The following is a 19748-nucleotide window of genomic DNA, read 5'->3' as shown; positions in this document are numbered from 1 at the left end:
TCCAATAAAACTTTATTTACAGAAACAGCCATATTTGACATGAGAACTATAGTTTGCTTTACCCATGGTCTCATTCCTACATGAATAAAATTCATTTACTCAAAGGTACATACTCTTGGGAAATATATGTAATATGCAGCAAAAGAAGTAAAAGATATTTCCAAGAGAAAGGTTAATAAAATACTGGTGTAATAGAATAAATTGTATTGACACAAAGAAAACTGTTTTTCACATAACTTAGAGAACTTAAATCAATACACAAATGTGATAGACAATGCTCTTTGTTTTATTTTATTAAAATATTCCTCTAAAGCATCCAACTTTATTTTAAAACATTTTCCATAATGGTTTATATGTATTTATATGTATATAAGCTGCCTATAAGAAAGTAACAACACATGTTAAAATCAATATCTTTGTATTTCAAATATTTGGCTTATTATTGTCAAATTTAAACAATGGCATCTGCCTAACTCTGAAAGACAGGAGTTCACAAATAAAATGTTACTGGAAGTAGAGGGCATACTGGCCACTATTCCAATGGAATTGTCATTCTGCCAAAATGCCTTACTGGTTCTATTAAAACTTCACTACACAGAACACTGGGCCTCTCCAATGCCCTGTAATTTTCAGAGCTTTGCAGTGGTTTTTGTGGTGTGTTTTTATAGGGCGAGACTTTTTCTCTGGGTTTAAGCTATGTTTTTCTCTCATCTCTGTGCCTCTCTAAAAATAGAGGCAAGCCCTATTTTAAGTGATAATTTAAAAATGTAGAAAGTTTAAGTTACCTGACTTTTTAAGACAGTGCAATGAAACATGATATATGTAATTCTATAGTTTCATACTTTTTAGTTTCATATATTCTTTCTCTTTGGTGCATTCTAATTTATTTTCATATGGCACTATATACTATATATGTAGATATAGTATTTTTGTTAACTATTATATTCAATTTTTAATAATTCAGTGTCAAATTTGATTTCCTTTACTAACATTTGTTTTAACTTCTTATTTGTGGATTCCTAAAATCTCCCATAATTTAATTCATATTATTAATTTGTTGGTAGTGTCAGTTAGATAATTATTTGTGATGTAACAGTTTTAAGGCTACATTGGATCGGTTCAATGTCTTTGTGTAAAAATAAAAATATAATCTATAAGTCGTCATTAAAGAAACATTTCTGAAACATAACTAGGGAGAATCAATTGACCAGATTAAAGTTGAGTTGATCCTTAATTCTTTTCTGCATTTACCCTAACTGGCAGGGCCAGGACTCATAGGTATTTGCATGTTTATATCTCATATCTTTTCCTGGCTCTTCAATTCACACACTAAGGCCATGCGGCAGGATCCAGGTTTGCAGGTAAGAGCTCCAGCAGTCTGTCCCTGGAACTGTTGCTTCCTACCGCTCACTCCTTGCTGCAGTATCAGTTCCTTAGCACAAAAATATATTGGCTAGTTCTTTGGTTTTCACAGTTTTTAACATAAAATGTGATAATTCTCCTGAACAACTTCTATGAACCCTTTAGGAAAAGAAAAACATGGAAGAGCAAAAATATTTGTTTATTTTGTACTTTTATCATCTAGGAGTATGTTGCTAAGATATAAAAAACAATATAGAAAGATTTCCTACAACCTAGAAATGTTTAGAAAGGCATCTATATATATATATATATATATAACATATATATAGCAAATTTATGTGCATAAGTGCATATAGTATAAACACACACATTCATGAACCTAAAAACAAATGTTTGAGCCCTTTCTCTGAAAAATCTACAAGCATTTTTGAAGGTGGAATAATTTCAAAATTATTAACTAGGTTTTGATAATCAAATCTTCCATTAGTAATGGTATAAGAAACAAGAAATAGGTAATGAGAGGTACGTTTTTCCAACACACTAAGAATATTTTCAATTAAGCTATTTGTTTGTAAAATTAAAATGGGATGACATTCATTTCCTGTAGCAAAGATTTTGTTCCCGAAGCTGCCAATCATTTATTTCCTTGTCAATATACTTCAATAATTAAGATCTGGCTTTACTTTTGTTTGGAAACAAGTATGACTGAGAATGAAGGCTAAAAAATTATATGTATATTTAAAGATACTCTACTGTCTGCTTCTTCTAGTTATTATTCTTATTATAACTCAAGTAATTATAAAATTAAGTACCTTGAATTGCAATAAAATGAGTTTAGAGAGCCTGATACATTTTTCCAAATTAATACTAGTTGCAGTCTATAGATTGTCCCAAGATTAAATAAAATATATAGGAAGAAGTATTCAGATATGTTTTGAGGACTATCTAAGACTATTTCTAAGATTATTTATATATAAAATGTTTATAATTCTCATTATTCTTTAGGTAACTGAGAACAACCAATGAGAGTGTTATTGTTTTGGTATATATTTCTTTTGGCATATTCTATCTTTTCCTTTATTTTCCTATCATTCTCTAGGTCTGTTAACTAACAATTTCATCCTTGTTTAATATTTTAGTCTTCTATATAAGCCATAACTATTTTAATTAAATCACTAGAAATTAATTAAAATATGTAAGAATAGTTCAGTTTATTATTAACATAAACCCTAGAATATTACTTTAACAAAATTTGCTACTAAGTGAAATTTAGCACAGTATGAATCAATATTTGATTCTTTCAATAAACATTTACTGAATATTTTTATAGGACAAGACTGTAGTTAATAGTAGAAATGAAAGATAAACAAGAGACATTTCCTATAAGCCAGCTGCACAAGCATATAGAGGAAGTGTTTTTTAAAGAGGCCAACAGTTTTGTTTTTGTTTAGAGAAACTACTCATCCAATTATACATGTAATTGGAGTAGGGGTGGACTCTTGACCTAAGAAGGATAACTAGCTTTTCTCTCCCCAAAACCTGAAATGAGTGAGTAGAATATACAGAGGTGGGCAAAATTAGGTTTACAGCTGTAATACAAATAAATAATACAATCATCCTATCTAATAATAGACAAACATGGGAATTGACCATACCTTCGCTACACCTCCCACTGGCTAATCAGCACAATATGCAAATTAACCCAACCAAGACGGCGGCTGGCAGCCACGCAGCTGCAGCAAGCAGGAGGCTTGCTTGCTCCAGTAATGGAGGAAGCCAAAGTTCCCCGCCTCCCGCGGCATGGCTCTGAGCTCCGAAAGCAACAAAGTTTCAATTATAGAAGCTAAACAAACCCCAGATACCTGCTTTCAGCTGGCCGTGGCCACAGAGCTGGGAGCGAGCAAGGGCTGGCTCTTAGCTCCAGTGACGGCAACAAAGTTTCAATTATAGAAGGTAAATAAATCCCAGATTAAAAAAGAGAGAGAGGAAAAGGAGAGGCTGGGAGCTTCAGTCGCTGGCCAGCCTGAAAATGGCCCTCAGCCCCTCACTCAGACTGGCCAGGCACCCCAGTGGGGACCCTCACCCTAAAAGGGGTGTGGCCAGCCTGAAAACAACCATCACACAGCGGTGGTGGTGGGAGCCTCTCCTGCCTCCTCAGCAGTCCGACTGCTCCCCGCTGGCAAGTAGACATTCCCCAAGGGCTGCCGGGCTGCCAGAGGGATGTCTGATTGCCAACTTAGGCCCAATGCCCCATGGAGCAGGCCTAAGCCAGCAGGTGGTCATCCCCCGAGGGGTCCCAGACTGTGAGAGGTCACAGGCCAGGCTGAGAAATGGTGGGAGCCTCTCCTGCCTCCTCAGCAGTCCGACTGCTCCCCGCTGGCAAGTAGACATTCCCCAAGGGCTGCCGGGCTGCCAGAGGGATGTCTGATTGCCAACTTAGGCCCAATGCCCCATGGAGCAGGCCTAAGCCAGCAGGTGGTCATCCCCCGAGGGGTCCCAGACTGTGAGAGGTCACAGGCCAGGCTGAGAAAACCCCTGCCCCCCTTGAATGCACAAATTTTTGTGCACCGGGCCTCTAGTTAATAAATAATAGTACAAATATAAATTCTGTATTTTGTGTACTCACAACTGTAAACTTACTTTTGCCTACCTCTGTTGGATCCTATACCATCATTTTGGTTTAGCCATTGTGTGTGGGTCATCTGCCACATGGAAAAAGATTAATATAGCACATATAAAAAGAAGTAGAGACCAAAGGCATTAACAAGGCACAAAGAAAAACATTATTACATTCTGCTTTCTTGTTCTCATATGACCCAGCTATTCTAGCTGTAATTGAATTCTGTGAGATTTCACACTAGCTTCATTTACCAGCAAAAAGGAGGGAGGGGACATGGGAGAAGAAAGGGGGAAGGTTGGGGTAGAGAAGGGAAGGAAGAGGCAGAGGGAGTGGGTGGAGAAATAAAAGGAGAAAAATAATAAGCAAAATCTCTCTACAACCACAGAGGCTTTCAAGAAGGGTAAACAACTACAAAAATAACAATTACAGAAATTAACATTTATTAAGCCCTTACCTTTCTCAGGGTTTAAGTTTACATGTATTAAGTAATTTATTCATCAAGACATACATATGAGGTCATTACTACTGTTATCTCTATTATACAGATGAGGAAACCAAGGTACAGAGAGTTTAAATAACTTGCCCATGGTTTCTGTCTATACAGTGGACGAGTTTGGAACTGATCTCTGGCAAAATACAAAAAATAGCCTCTTGGGGTTTGGGGTTACAAGTTTAAAAATGCAAGCTGTATTGAACTCACTTCTTGTGGTTAATGAAACAAGAGGAATTTGGAGCTCTTGGGAAAACCCAATGAGAAATATGTGGTCAAAAAAGGAGCAAGTGGGAAGAGGTTAAAGATTGCAGCAAAGAAAAAAGAGCCAAGAAAAATATTACTGATGGAGGAGATATTTAAAGAGATTTCCAATAATGGAAATTTCAAACAGGGAGGGAAAATTTGTCTTGCCCTATAACATAACCTCTCCCCTGGCACCTTAGTAATACCCACTAGACTTGTGAACGTTTGTGTAAGAGGAACGGTGTATCTAGGTGTGCTTCCAGGGAAGGGACAACGGAGAAGAAGTGGGATTTCAAGTTTACATTAATGTGGTAACTTCCTTCAAGAATCAGGATGAGCTGGGGCCATGAGAATGTTATTTGGCCCCTTCTCCATTCCAAGGAATAGTGCAAACCTGGGGGGACAGCTTGGACTTCCTCTGGTCTTAGAAGTGAGGAGTTTGATGTCATTTTCCTGGATTTGAATAGGTTGAGATTATTAAGTTTATATCTAGGTTTCATTAATATTAAACCTCCTATTTTTGCTTGAATTTCTTTGAATAAGTTCTGTTCCTTTACACCAAACAAACCCACTTTATCATAGAATATGAGCAATAGCCTAGATTTGTACCAAATTTTAATTCTGATCATAACCAGAATATTTGTGAAGAGAACACATGAATTAAAATGAATTATTATGATACAGTATGATAAGTGCCATAATAGGCATATGCATACAATACTAAAATACAGTAAAGAGAAGACACAACAAAGGTATTTTGAAATGTGATAGGAAATGCTTTAGTGGGAAAGTAACCCATAACTGAATCTGGATGAGTAATTTTTAGATTAGCCAATTGATAGGCAAAAAAAAAAAAAAGTGTAAAAGGCACAGAGAAGTTACATAAAGTATTTAAGAGATTATAAATCATTTGGTGTAGACTTAATACCAGGTATGTTTGTGATTATCTGGATTCTAAATTAGAAAAGATTTTACTTTCAACAAAATGGAAAATCTAGCTCAGTGTGTTTTGGGTGAGGAGAGGCTGGATTCTGTTTAATAATATTCAAAAGGGAGAGCCATCAGGCAACAGAGAATTATTTTGATGATCAGAATTAAAAGCAGATATTTGTGAGTCATAAGCTTATGAGAATTAGTTAAAAGCATAAACAAGAAGCAGACCAGGCACAGACTCATCAATACAGAGAACATTTTGAGGGATGTCAGATGGGAGGGGTTTGGGTGATGGATGAAAAAGGTAATGGGATTAAGAAATACAAATTGGTAGTTACAGAATAGTCATGAGATGTAAAGTACAGCATAGGGAATATAGTCAATAATAGTGTAATAACTATGTATGGTGTCAGGTGAGTACTAGATTTATTGGGGTGATCACTTCGTTAGTTATATAAATGTCTAATCACTGGGTTCTAAACCTGAAACTAATATAACATACATCAACTGTAATTGAAACATTTTTTTTAAAAAGACCAAAAACAGAATCACATTTGTCAGAGTACATAATTTAAGAAAATAAGGATTGCCAAAAAACTAATGTTTTGTGAGAGAGAGAAAAGAGAAATGGAGTTAGAGCCAGGGAGATCATTCATACTGAAGCCAAAGGAGGTTAGTCAAGAGGAAGTTTTGCAGCAGATTAAGGTAAAAGTGTCAAATTTAACAATTAACTATTAAGTTGACAAATGACTTTTTAGAGCTTATGATGTGACTGGCTTGCTGCAAATCTCTGGGGATAGAATGGTAGATCAGAGACCTGGTCCTACTACTTGTCGATTTTACTGTCCAGTGGAAGAGATGAATAATGAATAAATCAGCAGATAAATGATGATTATAACTAAGGTGATGGTCTCTTTGGGATAATATTTTAGCTCAGAAATGAAAGATGAGAAGGAGCTAACCAATGGGGAAAACATGTGAGGAAGAGTAAAATGCATGATCTGAAGACTTCAAACATGAAAGAAATTGGCATGTTTTCAGAAACATGAAAAGGAATCTGCAGAGTTGTAGAGATAAGGTTTGAGAAGTAACCAGGGTCAAGTCATCTTTAAGACTGAAGACTGACAATATTGTGACATTTTAGTAAAGACTAGGAAAAGAGTCCTTATACTGAAGCATAAGGCTGTTAAATTTCAAAGATCCTGGAAGAAATTAAGGGAAATTGCTACATTCTATTAAAAATATTGACAATGGAATGATTAATTGCCTGCACTTGAGGCATGCATTATTCTGACATCTATTTCAACACCTACTCCTACTTCTTCCCCTGTGCAATAATTCTTCAAAGAATGTGATTCTTAGATGACCTTCATTGGAAACTGCTACCTGCCGAAAGACAGGTAAATGGCCTAAGGTGAACCACCTAAAGTGCTTCCTTAAAATTTTGTAAGTTGGCTCTGTGCAGTCTGTTAAGAATAGCACATCTTCACAGCTAACCAGGGGAAAGATTGCTTATCTCTTGGGGAAGTTTTCAGAAAAATGAAATCAACACACTGAGAGCAGCATAGGCAGAAAAACGATGAAGGGCATTATTAAGATCGTCAAGTCCTTGGGGCCAGTCATCAATGAAACCTCAGACCAACTCAGTTTGCTCATTTGACATGATACATCCATTTTTTCTTAGTTTAAATCATTTGAGTTTTGGTCTTTTGAAAGCATATTGTACTGATTCCTATGATGGCCACATTTTTCTCGCATGGTTTGGGAATAAAAGTAAAAAACTTAGTTGACAACAATTACACAAAGCTTGGGATGGTCAAACATGATGAGGATAATATAGTCTTAGCTGCATAATTTGCCTTGAAGGGCACTTGATATTACAGCAGGTATGGGAAGAGAATAAAGGAGTCCATAGTTAGCTTTGACATTCAGAGTCAGTCTAGGCAACAGAGATGAGCATAGAACCAGCCAGACTCAAGAATTACTCCTCCAAGCCCCTAAGGACTGGAAACCTTCTCACAGTCATGCATCTTGGAAGAAGGGAAGCCGAGAAGCTATCCCTCAGGGGATGAAACGTTACATTGACGGACAGTTTAACTGAGAATAACTAAATTACTCTTATTGACAAGTTTATGAACCCCCATTAACAAAAAAGCGGGTGGTTTGTGAGAAAGATTACAAGAATTATCAAAAAAAAATTCTAAAACTACATCTTTTTGTCCACGTGAGTGTGAATGTGTGACCCTTCCACACTAGCAATAAAAGGGGGAAAAAACACCAGATAGCTTTATTAAAGGATCACCGATGAGGTGCTCAAGTTAATATATATTTAATAATGTCCAGCTGCTAGCCACATGCCCCCCACTACTGACCACCTGCTGGCAGAAACTTTTTTTATTATTTTTAATTAAAAACATTATCTTTTCAACCCTACCTCTGAAATAAACATGCCATCACATGACAACTTATTTTATCAAGAGTTTATAACAATCATAAATGGATATGCTTTGATCTGGCAAGTCCCCTATCTCTAGTAAAATTTCCCATTCATTTTTATTAAGTAACCCCTGTGACACAGCTTTTTATTAGTACTGGGAGATAAAAATCTGAACATCATTCAGAGTTAATGCCATTGATGTAAGAGAGGTAAAGTGCAGGACTTGACAAGTTTATGAAAATTACAGAAGGGATTAATAGTACCAGGGGACCATTAAAACCTCTATGATTGTGCAGACTATAAAGTTCCCATGCCTAATCGTTTGGGATTATCTCCTTGTTTTTTCTTCTTTTTTTCTTCTAAAAATATGTCCAGAAGATGACCATTTTGAATATTATTTTTATATATTCCCATTGAAGAAGTATTCTTTCTTACTTTGATGTAAACTGTATTTGGAAATAAACATTAATCATTAATTACTCTTTAAGCAAATAAAAACTGTCATTAAATGGGAACATTTCATGGAAATGGGTTTTCTGAGCTTATTTTCAATGTTCCAGAAAACATCAGTTTATTAAAGCCCACGTTTGTACATTTAAAATGTGTATTAATAGTAAAGCTGAAAATGGTATGATAAGGGGGAAGTGTTTGTCATCTACTTTTCTTGTGTAAATAAAAGTCCAATAGCACAGTGAAGGGAAACTCTGAACATCACAAAAGCATAACAACTCATTGGTATGTTTGGTTCAGAGAAGACTGAAATTTTTTTGTTGCCATATATATATAAAAATAGAAACCGCTGCAGCAATTCAGTGTTAAATTAGAGTTCACAGTTTTAAAGGCTCTTTAAAATAACCCAGAATGAAAAGTAACTTGCAAATTGCATGCTATTAACTATAGCTTTCTTTTTCATTTGCTATATTAAAGAATTATGGCACCAGAGAAGCAGTGCATGGCAGCTACTCATTGTATTTACAAAAGAGAATTCCAAAGAGAGATAACACTCATCTTTATTTACTTTCCTCTATGAACCATGAATATACAATATAAGCCTGAACAAGATGTTAAGTTAGAGTTGCTCAAAAGTGGTAGGTGTAATAAGTCATTTTAAAGACTAGAAATTATTAGGGTAACAATCTTGTCTAAAGTCTATTTTGTGGCATTGTAACTCCTCATTTGGAATGATTCAGTTATAATTTTTATTGAAACATAGTATTTTATTCTATATTTCTATATTCTATATTCTATATTTTTTCTACACTGCAAAAAAAATTAGAATCCCTTGAAAGGCTTTCAAATCCTTAACTATTTTTTCAGTATTAAAAACAACAACAACAAAACTGAAGGCTCCCCCTTCCCAGGAAATGAATTTCTGGAGCTCTAGATTAAGTGAATATTCTAAGTAAAAACAAACGGAAAATATAGTCTATGCAAATATCTCTGCCTTTATGATTATTTCTCATATGTGGATAAGAATGTTCCCAATGATTGGAGACTAATGAGAGTATAACTCACAGTTGCAATGCCATGATTTGCGAAGAGTTTAATTAGGCAATGCACAGTTCAAATATTTAGGACTCTTTTCTGAACATGTTCTACATATGAAATACATTACAAATTAAGCTGCTGTCAGTCCTCTTTCCAGATTGGTTGGGACCATTAATGTAGTCCATCAGCTCACCAGCAGACCATTACTTTCCCTGCAGTCTTCCCTGTAGACTTGCATTGCTCACTTTGGACATATTGCTTTAATAAGATAATTATTTCAGAAAGCTTGAGTTATCTGAAGCCTGGGAAGGAGCGCTTCGGAACCTGGCAAAGTGCTTTCTGTAGTAAAAGATTTTGGAGATCATAGAGTGAAATGCATATTTAGCCTCATTTACATAAAAACATCCAGCACAGCTTTTCACAAATTAACACAAATTTGATAGAATAGTGAAAGATATATGACTAACTTCTTCCATTTCTAAGACTCCAGATGTGTTTTTTATGTTGGTTAATTTACTTTATGATTATTTGTTAGAACTTAAGACATCTGTTGCCATTGTGTAGTATAAAATATCTTAATGGTATTACTAAATGCCATGTGTCTATCAGTGCCTAATCATGTATCTAATGCTAAAGAAATGCCCTGGGTAGACGTTTCTACACAGATGTGGAACATCAGGCTGCTGATCATGAAATTCTGCAAAAAACAGAATTTATCCAAAGCAACTTCTTCGTATTTGAATTTAGGTAGAAAACAAAGTACTAAAATCAGGCAGAAATAATTCAGATTTTGATGTTTTTATTTGATTCTTTATTGCAGCAGCTGTAATTTTATATTTTTTTTCTGTAATTGCACACTATGCTTAATAAATTTAATATCACTATTACTATTGATTACACCATATCTCTCCATTTTATCTGTAGTTCAAGAAAGTAAGTTGTAGTATGCCCAGTGTCTCATAACAACTCAAGGTGGAACCAATGCAAATCAGACTCTGATTAGAAAGATGATCATATAGTTATCCCTGCATAAACTGTATATATATTTCCTTATTATTGCATTATTATCTAATTTTTATGGAATGCATGTCTGTTGAGGCAATTTAGAGTATTAACTGCCAATTCAGGCTCAATTATCTTTAACTATTGATAAGAAAGGCTATAAAAAAATGAGGTGATGACAGGGTGAACAACCAAAGACCTGGTAAATTTCAGAAATCAGAAGATTACAGCTCACATGAAATATTGCTTGACAATTTTATTTTACACATGTAGAATTCACTATCGTGACCACAGTCCCCTGTGCTTCTTTAGGTCATAAATACTATTATTAGACACATGTATATTAAGAGGAAGAACACAGTGTTCTCTCTAGGCTATGATATTCAACTAGATTTAGAGAAGAGATAACCTCTTACTGGTCAATGTATGTCATATGTACCGGGCAGTCGGTCAGTGGGACATTTGAATGGATGGATGGTTGGTCATTTCGCCTTTTTTATATACAGACTAGAGGCCCAGTGCACAAAATCATGCACGGGTAGGGTCCCTAGGCCTAGCCTGCGATCAGGGCCATCTTCTGCCCGATTGCCAGTCTTCAGTCCCTCCCAGCCACCACCCACCCGGTTCCCCTGGTTCCCCGTTTGCTATGCTACAATTGGAGCCTACAGGCCGGGGGGAGGGACTGAGGGGTGGTCAATGCACCTCATAATGACTGATCAAGCGGTCGTTCTGGTCGTTACGCCCTTATGGTCACTGGGCTTTTATCATATAGGATAACTTGACACCATTTTAGATAAAATAGAATATCCTTTAATCAAGAAAAAGGATGTGGCTCCTTTACTTGGCAGTGTCAATCTTTCTAAATATTTTATTAGGGAAAACTTATTTTTTTCTCTCTTGCTTTTACTTCTCCTCGACCCACTGGTTTATCCTTCCTGAACTTTTAAAATTCTCACTTTATTGAAAAAGTTTCCATAGAATATTGACCTGAATCATTGAAAAATCATATTTCTCATTTGTCTACTTTTCTTCCCTTTTAAATTAAAACTGATTTTTAAATTTGCTTTGTCCCATGGCATGTGGCAGAACTAACACTGTCCAAGTTTCAGATCCTAGGAAGTGAGAGATGTTACAGATTCCATCGCTCCATCTTTGGAACTCAGAGGCTGTCATGCTGTGAAAAAGCATGAGACTTCTGGAGCATAGGAAGCCACATGGATGAAAATTGGGACACCCCAGCTGACAGCCAACACCAAATGCTACCGCTGAGGCCATGTTGAACCCTCCGACCTTTTCAGATAACTGCAGCTGCATGACTGGTCCTAGGTGATGTTAGCAGAAGAAATGCCCAGACCGCCAATCCACAGCATTAAGAATAATAATGAGTTGTTTTAAATGACTGAGGATTGAGTGACTGTTATACAATAATAGAAAAGTGACGCACTAACGATAAAGATTCTTCACCACCCTTCTTTGACTCCTCCTGGTTATTTTAATTAGCATATTTATATACTTTTTAGAACCAGCAAATAATCCTTTTTCCTTAAAATTACTCTTGACTTTGCTGCTACAATTTTAAGAATTATTTTCCTATTAATCATAAGTCTCCCTAAGTTATAAGCCTACAACTTTATGTACACATTTGTTGTAGTATTGTAGAACCATACATGTCATTTCCTGACCTACGCAATGAAGTTAATAGCCCCCTTTTCTCTACTTTGTATAAGCTTCCATAACTGCATTGTTCACTCTCTACTGCAACATTAGGAGTTTGCTTGTCCATCTCTCTTTGTTGACTATGTACTTCTTGTCAAAGATTGTGTCTTGTCAACCTAGGTATCCTTTGTACCCATACTCTGCCTGGCACAAATTCAGGATTAAGTAAATGTTTAGTGAATTAATGAATGGATAAATGAAGAAGTGATGAAATAGATCCTTCTTAAAAAATATCTTTTTAATTTGTTTCTTCCTTTTTATTTCTACTCCAAACACCTCTAGAGACATATACCAACATATGTGTCATCTTTTTAGTGTTTTCATTTGTGTTTCTTTTTTTTTTTTCCCCAAATAGATTTTAATCTCTTGGGTCATGGGAGCATAAATTATACTATGGCACATTTCCTGGAGACAAATGATTTCGACCATTGCTACCTCCTACCATGTGTTAGATTATTTTATTCTTAGTTTTTCTATTTAACACTCATAGATCTATGTGAAACCTTTACTCCTCGTAGTTAGATATTGTTGGTTTTAAAAACTTTCTGATATCTGACATTATGGAAACATCACAGCTTGTTATAGAAAAAGGCTGGAAATCCAGGAATAAGTGCTAACATTATTGTTGGCTAAGATAAACCTTGATTGCAACAAGTCCCTCGTCCCCATCCATCAGTGCAAGGGAAGCTTTAACTTTTAAGTAAGAAATGTGGTAACTGCCAACATTTTACATGTTTGTTTCTGTTATTCAGTTAATTCAGTTGTTGAGATCATGGCAGTTACTTCTGGTCCAAGGATACCTTATTCTAGCCAGGAAAATCTGCTTCTTTTGCAAAGGGATTCAATGCTTGTATTAGAAAAAAAAATTCAGAGCATGTCCTCATGGTCATGGGTCAACAGGAACATGGGTCAACAGGAACAGCGACAAACCTTATTTTTGCATAGATATTCTTTTAAGTTTTTAGACTAAGATGTGTGTGTGTGTGTGTGTGTGTGTGTGTGTGTGTATTTTTCTTCAAATTAATTGTGTATACTACTGTATTTCCACTGTGTGGCATGGATGTGTGTGTGTATGTATGTGTGTGTGTGTGTGTGTGTAGATATATATATATATATATATTAGCATATATCTATTTTTTTATAATTTGGGGAGAGTGGGTTGCTTGTGAATATTTGGTGTATGAAACTAATGAAGTCCTACAAACCTTCCATTTTAACTTAATCACTTAATATTATATATTTTCCTACGTGTGAAAGTGTGCTTGTGAGATTAGTTCCATAATTAGCAACCCCATTTATTGTACTTGCCACTGCTGTTTTATTGCTCTGGTAGAGAGAAACAGTAATTAGAACAATTACGGCACTTATTACGTGCAGTCTCTCTAGATTTGCAATAGGGTATTCTCCAAAATACAATGAGAAACCAAAAGTGCTTAATTCCTTGCATAATTGTCAGAAAATCTTCTAAGAATTTATTTATTTAGTTTGAGAAATAATTCTCTATGCAACTCTTTGGTGAACAAGTAGATCTACCAAAGTTTATAATTTACTTTAATGAATACAGGCTTGAATCTTACTAACTTTAATATCTTTTGAAAGTTGTATCTAATAAATATGTTTTGATGTAAAAATAAATGATAGATAATCATCTGAGTTGTGTGTGTGTGTGTGTGTGTGTGTGTGTGTGTGTGTGTGTGTGTGTTGAAGAACAGGGCTAGTTGTTAAGAAAAGCTAGGTGATAACTCAAATGGACTTTTACTAAAAGAATAAAAAATTACTTCAGAGTTTTCCCAAGCAACTACTTCACCCAGTCGCCCTTTCCTCCCTATAAACATTGACGGGTCTTTCGGGTAAGAAACATTTGGCTGTATTCAAAAAAGGCTTTAATGAGTCAAAAACAAGTCAGAAAACATTTGCAACTTGTAAAAATCTTCTCCTGATTCAAAGCAACCGCATCTTTATAGGCAAATTTCAAACTGGATCACATTCAACTCGCGGCACAATTTATTTAGACAGATTCCCTGTGATGGAATTCAGTGTTCAAGCAGAATTAAAGTGTACTCACCAAGGAATCTGTCTGAACAATGACATTTAAATAAATAAACAAATAAATAGCCACGGTGTTTAACCAGCAGAGAATAGACTAGATTAAACAAATGGCATGTCTTCAGGAATCTTCATACACAAACAAACAAAAAATGCTGATTCATGCAAATATAACATTTGTATTCATTGAATGCTCAAATAATTATTTGAAATTGCCCAGCAAAATAAAAGTTATAAAATTACAACATTTTTTACATTTTACAAGACAATTACCTTTGTGGGAAATGCTGTACTATACTGTCTTCTTAGAATTAATAAGGCATGTGTGTACCCTTTCTTGCAGTTAACGCTACCATAAATCAAAGAACAATGGGGTTGGTAGTCACTATTCCCGATTTGAATCCTAGTTCACTGAGCATGGCTCCTCTCCCAATCAGATTTTCAATCCCCTCAAATCCTTCCCTGTAGAGGTCAGACACGCTAAGTCTGAATAAAATACAGAGATGCCAGTAGAAGAATTCTACCGATTTCAAGGAATACAAATTTACACTGAAATCCATTGTTAGAATCTCCACATAATGAGATTCTATATTTAGAGCTCCTGCCACTTTCAATATATGTGCATCTATGGCTTAGGGCGCTTCAGAAATTATAGTAGTTAGGAAGTCTTAGGTGATCCCAAGGAAGAAAAAGTTAGCAGATTTTTTGAATTTATAAGTCCTGTTCTAATGCTCCATTCTCTCCCTAGATATCAAGCACATATTTTTCTTATTATAGATATTTGGGGAGGGTAGGTCATCATATTCCTGTCAAGATCACCCCTTGTCATGAGTCAGAGTCATCCATCTCATCTCTAGTGACTTCCTTCAAGCACACTGTTTCACTAGAAAAGATATTGACACGAATTTTTAACCCCAATGTTTCTTTCCCAGCAGAAAACACTTAAGAAACATTGAAAATGCTCATGTTCTGGTGATGTGGAATGAATTAAAAATTAAAGTCAGGAGTTCTTTTATGATGTGTGTTAACTTCAATCCAAAAGGGGCATTCAAAATATTCATATTTCACTGCCAACATTAATATTAAATGTTAAGACCGTGAAATTTTCAGTGAACTTAACCTGATCCTGTGGCTGTATAGACACAAGGCAGGTTAGAGAGCTATTAGTCATTAACAATTTACCATGATGATTAGATTCTTGTAACATAAATTTAGAGTAAAATCATCCTGCTTACTTCATACTTATTTTCCAGAAAAGGAAGTTAGAGCATATATACTGTAACCCAATATGTGAAACATTAGGGAGTTTTGAGAAATTCCTTTTTCCCCCAAGTGTATTCTCTTATTTTATATGTCTGAAAAGGATTGCAAGACCAAGAGTTGTGATGAAAGCAGCCAGGGTTTCACAAGGAGAAAAAATGTGAGAGAGAGGAAAATAATATACAATGCTCTATATGAAGCGCTAACTTTCCTGAAAATAAATAATCTAAAATACAATTCCTCATATATTTTAAGTTGTCATGATATTTTCCTTATTATTAGAAATTAGAAATGCAGCTTTAATAACTGCAACCATTATGGAATAGAAGCTGGAGTTTTTAAACACTGTACTGCAAAATTTTACACTATTGTAGTATCATTTATTATTCTGGAATCAGAATAATTTATTTAAATTCTTTCATAAAAATATTTTTCTTTATTTATGGTTATAACATTATAACATTTCTTTCAACTAGATCCAAATTAAATCAAAGCTTTCCAAAATTATGATTCATAGAGAGTTATGTTTAATATTTTCAGAGAATAATTTCCCTCTATCACACTTTAAAAATGTTTTCTGATAGCCTTCCAAATAAGATTTATCACATAAGTAACTCATGGGTTCCTCAATGTGGCATTCTCTGTGTCTATCACAGTACTTGTCACATTTGTGGCTCCTTTTCTAGCCGATGAATAAATAAATGATTAACTATCTTCAAAATAAACTACATTGCTCTTTAAAGATTCAAACTTGTATGTAAAGTCTCACTTCAAGCACTTCATTCTTTTGCATCTAACGGGGAGAAACATCTTTGAAATTTTATTTCTTTTATTTTATTTATATTTTATTTTATTTATTTATTATTTTATTTTATTGCCACATGAATGCCTACTTCTTTCAACACTGTTTGTGAAAAGGTTCTTCTTACCCCATTGGATCACCTAGAAACCTTTGTTGAAAATCGATTGAACACCAAAAATGTTTGTTAAATCCCAGGTTAGAGTGCATATTGGAAACAACCGGTTGATGTTTCTCTCTCGCTCGCTCTCCCCTTTGTGTCTCTTTAAAATCAATAAAAACATATCCTTGGGTGAGAATTAAAGATAAAATATAAATTGAACATATATGCATTATATCTATCTATATCTATCTATATCTATATCTATATCTATATCTATATCTATATCTATATCTATATCTATATCTAAATTGAACATCTCTCTTTTCTGGGATTTCTATATTGTTCTTTTTATAAAACTACCTTTACATCTATACCATACTATAGGATTACTGTAGCTTTACAGTAAATATTAAAATCAGGTAGTGAAAAACTTCAACTTATTCAGATGCCATTGTAAGAACCTGGCTATTATTTAACAGGAAAGGAATAAAAGGGAGACCACATAATATAGACAGGCCATTTTCACAGCTTTGCATTTAACACTCCAACTCTGTTCCCTGATGATCGATGGGGGAAGGGACTGGACAAAGGCACTTTGGCCCCGTGCCCAGTCAGGTCTGAGTGTGTTGGGAAGGCGCTTACCCTCCACTCACACCTGGGAGCTAGTCAGTGGCCAGAATAGGTGTGGCCACTGCAAGCTGTGAAACCCAAAGATTTAAACTTTTAAACAAAGGAGCACACTGAGCATGTGGGATTCCACACAATGGATCACTGGACTGAATCTGGACTGGATGCTAAACTGCACTGGGCTGCAACGTGGAATGGGAGCTCTGGACAATGGCCTTGCTACTGGCTCCACTGGAATCCTAGATGCACCTCTTTCAGGACTCCTTTTTTAAAATATATGTTATTGATTTTTACAGAGAGGAAGAGAGAGGGATAGAGAGTTAGAAACATAGATGAGAGAAACATCGATCAGCTGCCTCCTGCACACCCCCTACTGGGGATGTGCCCGCAACCAAGGTACATGCCCTTGACCAGAATAGAACCTGGGACCCTTGAGTCCGCAGGCCGACGCTCTATCCACAGGACTCCTTTAAGGCACATGGATTTTACAACCTGAGAAATGTAATCCCATGCAAATAAAGCCTCCTACTCATCCCATTCTCATGTGGGGGATCCTGAAAATTCTTGTTTTAGTGGCACCAAGAAACTCACTCCCATGAGCGGCAGAGGAGTTTGATTCTCCAGTAATAATTCCAAGAGATTAGTTATTTTAAGTCCTTTACATTCCCATATAGATTCTTAGGTTTTAGTATCAGATTGTCAGTTCACACATACAGGCACACACACACACACACACACACATACATATACACACACCACCTGCAGAAATATTAATTAGTATTAAATTTAGTATACAGAACAATTTTAGAAATAATTAAAACATCTGAAAAATATTGGACTTTAATTCCATGACTACAGCATGAATCTCTATAGAAATCTTTCATTTCCTTCAGCAATATTTTTTGGTTCTCACTGAACAGTCCTTGAACATGTTCTGTCAAATTCATACCCAAGTTTTTCTTGTTTTATGCTTTAGTAAATGATATTGTTTCTTAATTTCAACTGTCAATTGCTCATTCTTAGTGTATGGAAATGTGATTAGTTTTTGTATATTCACATTATCTATTGATTTGCCAAACTTTTACATTAGGTATAGTATTTTGCTTTTTATTTATTAATTTATTTATTTTACTAATTCTTAGAATTTTCTGTGATTGTTTTTTTCTGTAAAAATAGTTTTCCTTCTTCATTTGCAATTTATATGCACTGTGTTTCTTTTTATTGTCTTCTTACATCAGTTACAAGCTACAGAACAATGTTAAATAGAAATGTTGATAGTGGCAAACTTGCCTTGCCTTGTTCCCTACTTTACTTGTTAAGTATTCAGGTTTTCACCACTAAAAGTGATTTTAGCTGTAAATATTTGAAGATGACCTTTAAAAGGTTGAGGAAGTTCTGTTCTATTCCTTTTTTGAGAGTTTTTATGATGACTGGGTGTTGAAATTGTCAAATTCTTTTACTGCAACTATTAAGATAATTGTATCATTTTTCTCCCTAGTTCTCTTGATACGGTGAATTACACTGATTAATTTTTGAATGTTAAATCAAGCCTGCATTGCTGAATAAAGTCTAGATAAAATTATTCTTCATTATATATTGCAGGATACTATTTATAATATTTTGGTAAAGATTTTAGCTTTTATGTTTATAAATGACATTTAACTGTAGCTTTATGTTTTGTAATATCTTTGTTTTATTGGATTAATTCTGGCTTTATAAAATGAGTTGAAACAATTTTCTTCTATATTTTTGAAAAGCATGTTAGAGTATTAGTATTATTTGTATTTTGAATGCAAAGTAAAATTTACCAATGAAAATACTCAGACCTGGAATGTCTTTATGTGAAGGTTTTTAATTAAACCATCAATTTCTGCAAGTTATATAGAGCTATTCATATTTTTAGTTCTTCTTAAGTCAGCTTTGTGATTTTTTTGTCCATCAATGAACTTGTCCTTTTTATCTAACTTGAATATGTTGGCATATTCATATTATGTTCTTATTATGCTTTTAATGACCCCAGAATCTCTAACAACGTTTATCCTTTATATCTGATGCCAGTATTTTGTGTTTTCTCATTTTAATTTTACTGATCAGTCTTGTTAGAAGTTTTCCAATTTTATCAATCTTTTAAAATATAAATCTTGTAAAATTTTTGAATTTTTTCTATTTTTTATTACTTCTCTATTTTATTTATTTTTATTCTTACACTTATTATTCCTTTCTTATATTTACTTATGGCTTAATTTGCTCCATTTGTTTTAGCTTTTTTAAAATACGTTTTTATTGATATTTTCAGAGAGGAAGAGAGAGGGTGAGAGAGACAGAAACATCCATCGGCTGCCTCCTGCTTACCTCAAACCGTGGATCAAGCCCACACCCCCGGCCATGACTGACTGCCCTGCAGGCAGGATGGTGGAGCAGATGAGGGGACAGCACCAGGCCAAGGCAAGGTGCCAGGCGGGACTGCAGGTCTGTGAGGCTAGGGGCGAGAGCTGGGGCCTGATTGAGAGAGACAGAAACATCCATCGGCTGCCTCCTGCTTACCTCAAACCGTGGATCAAGCCCACAACCCCGGCCATGACTGACTGCCCTGCAGGCAGGATGGTGGAGCAGATGAGG

Source organism: Myotis davidii, unplaced genomic scaffold (genome assembly GCF_000327345.1).
Source record: "Myotis davidii unplaced genomic scaffold, ASM32734v1 scaffold49, whole genome shotgun sequence".
NCBI classification, from domain to species: domain Eukaryota; kingdom Metazoa; phylum Chordata; class Mammalia; order Chiroptera; family Vespertilionidae; genus Myotis; species Myotis davidii.
Note: the sequence above shows the minus strand (reverse complement) of the source record.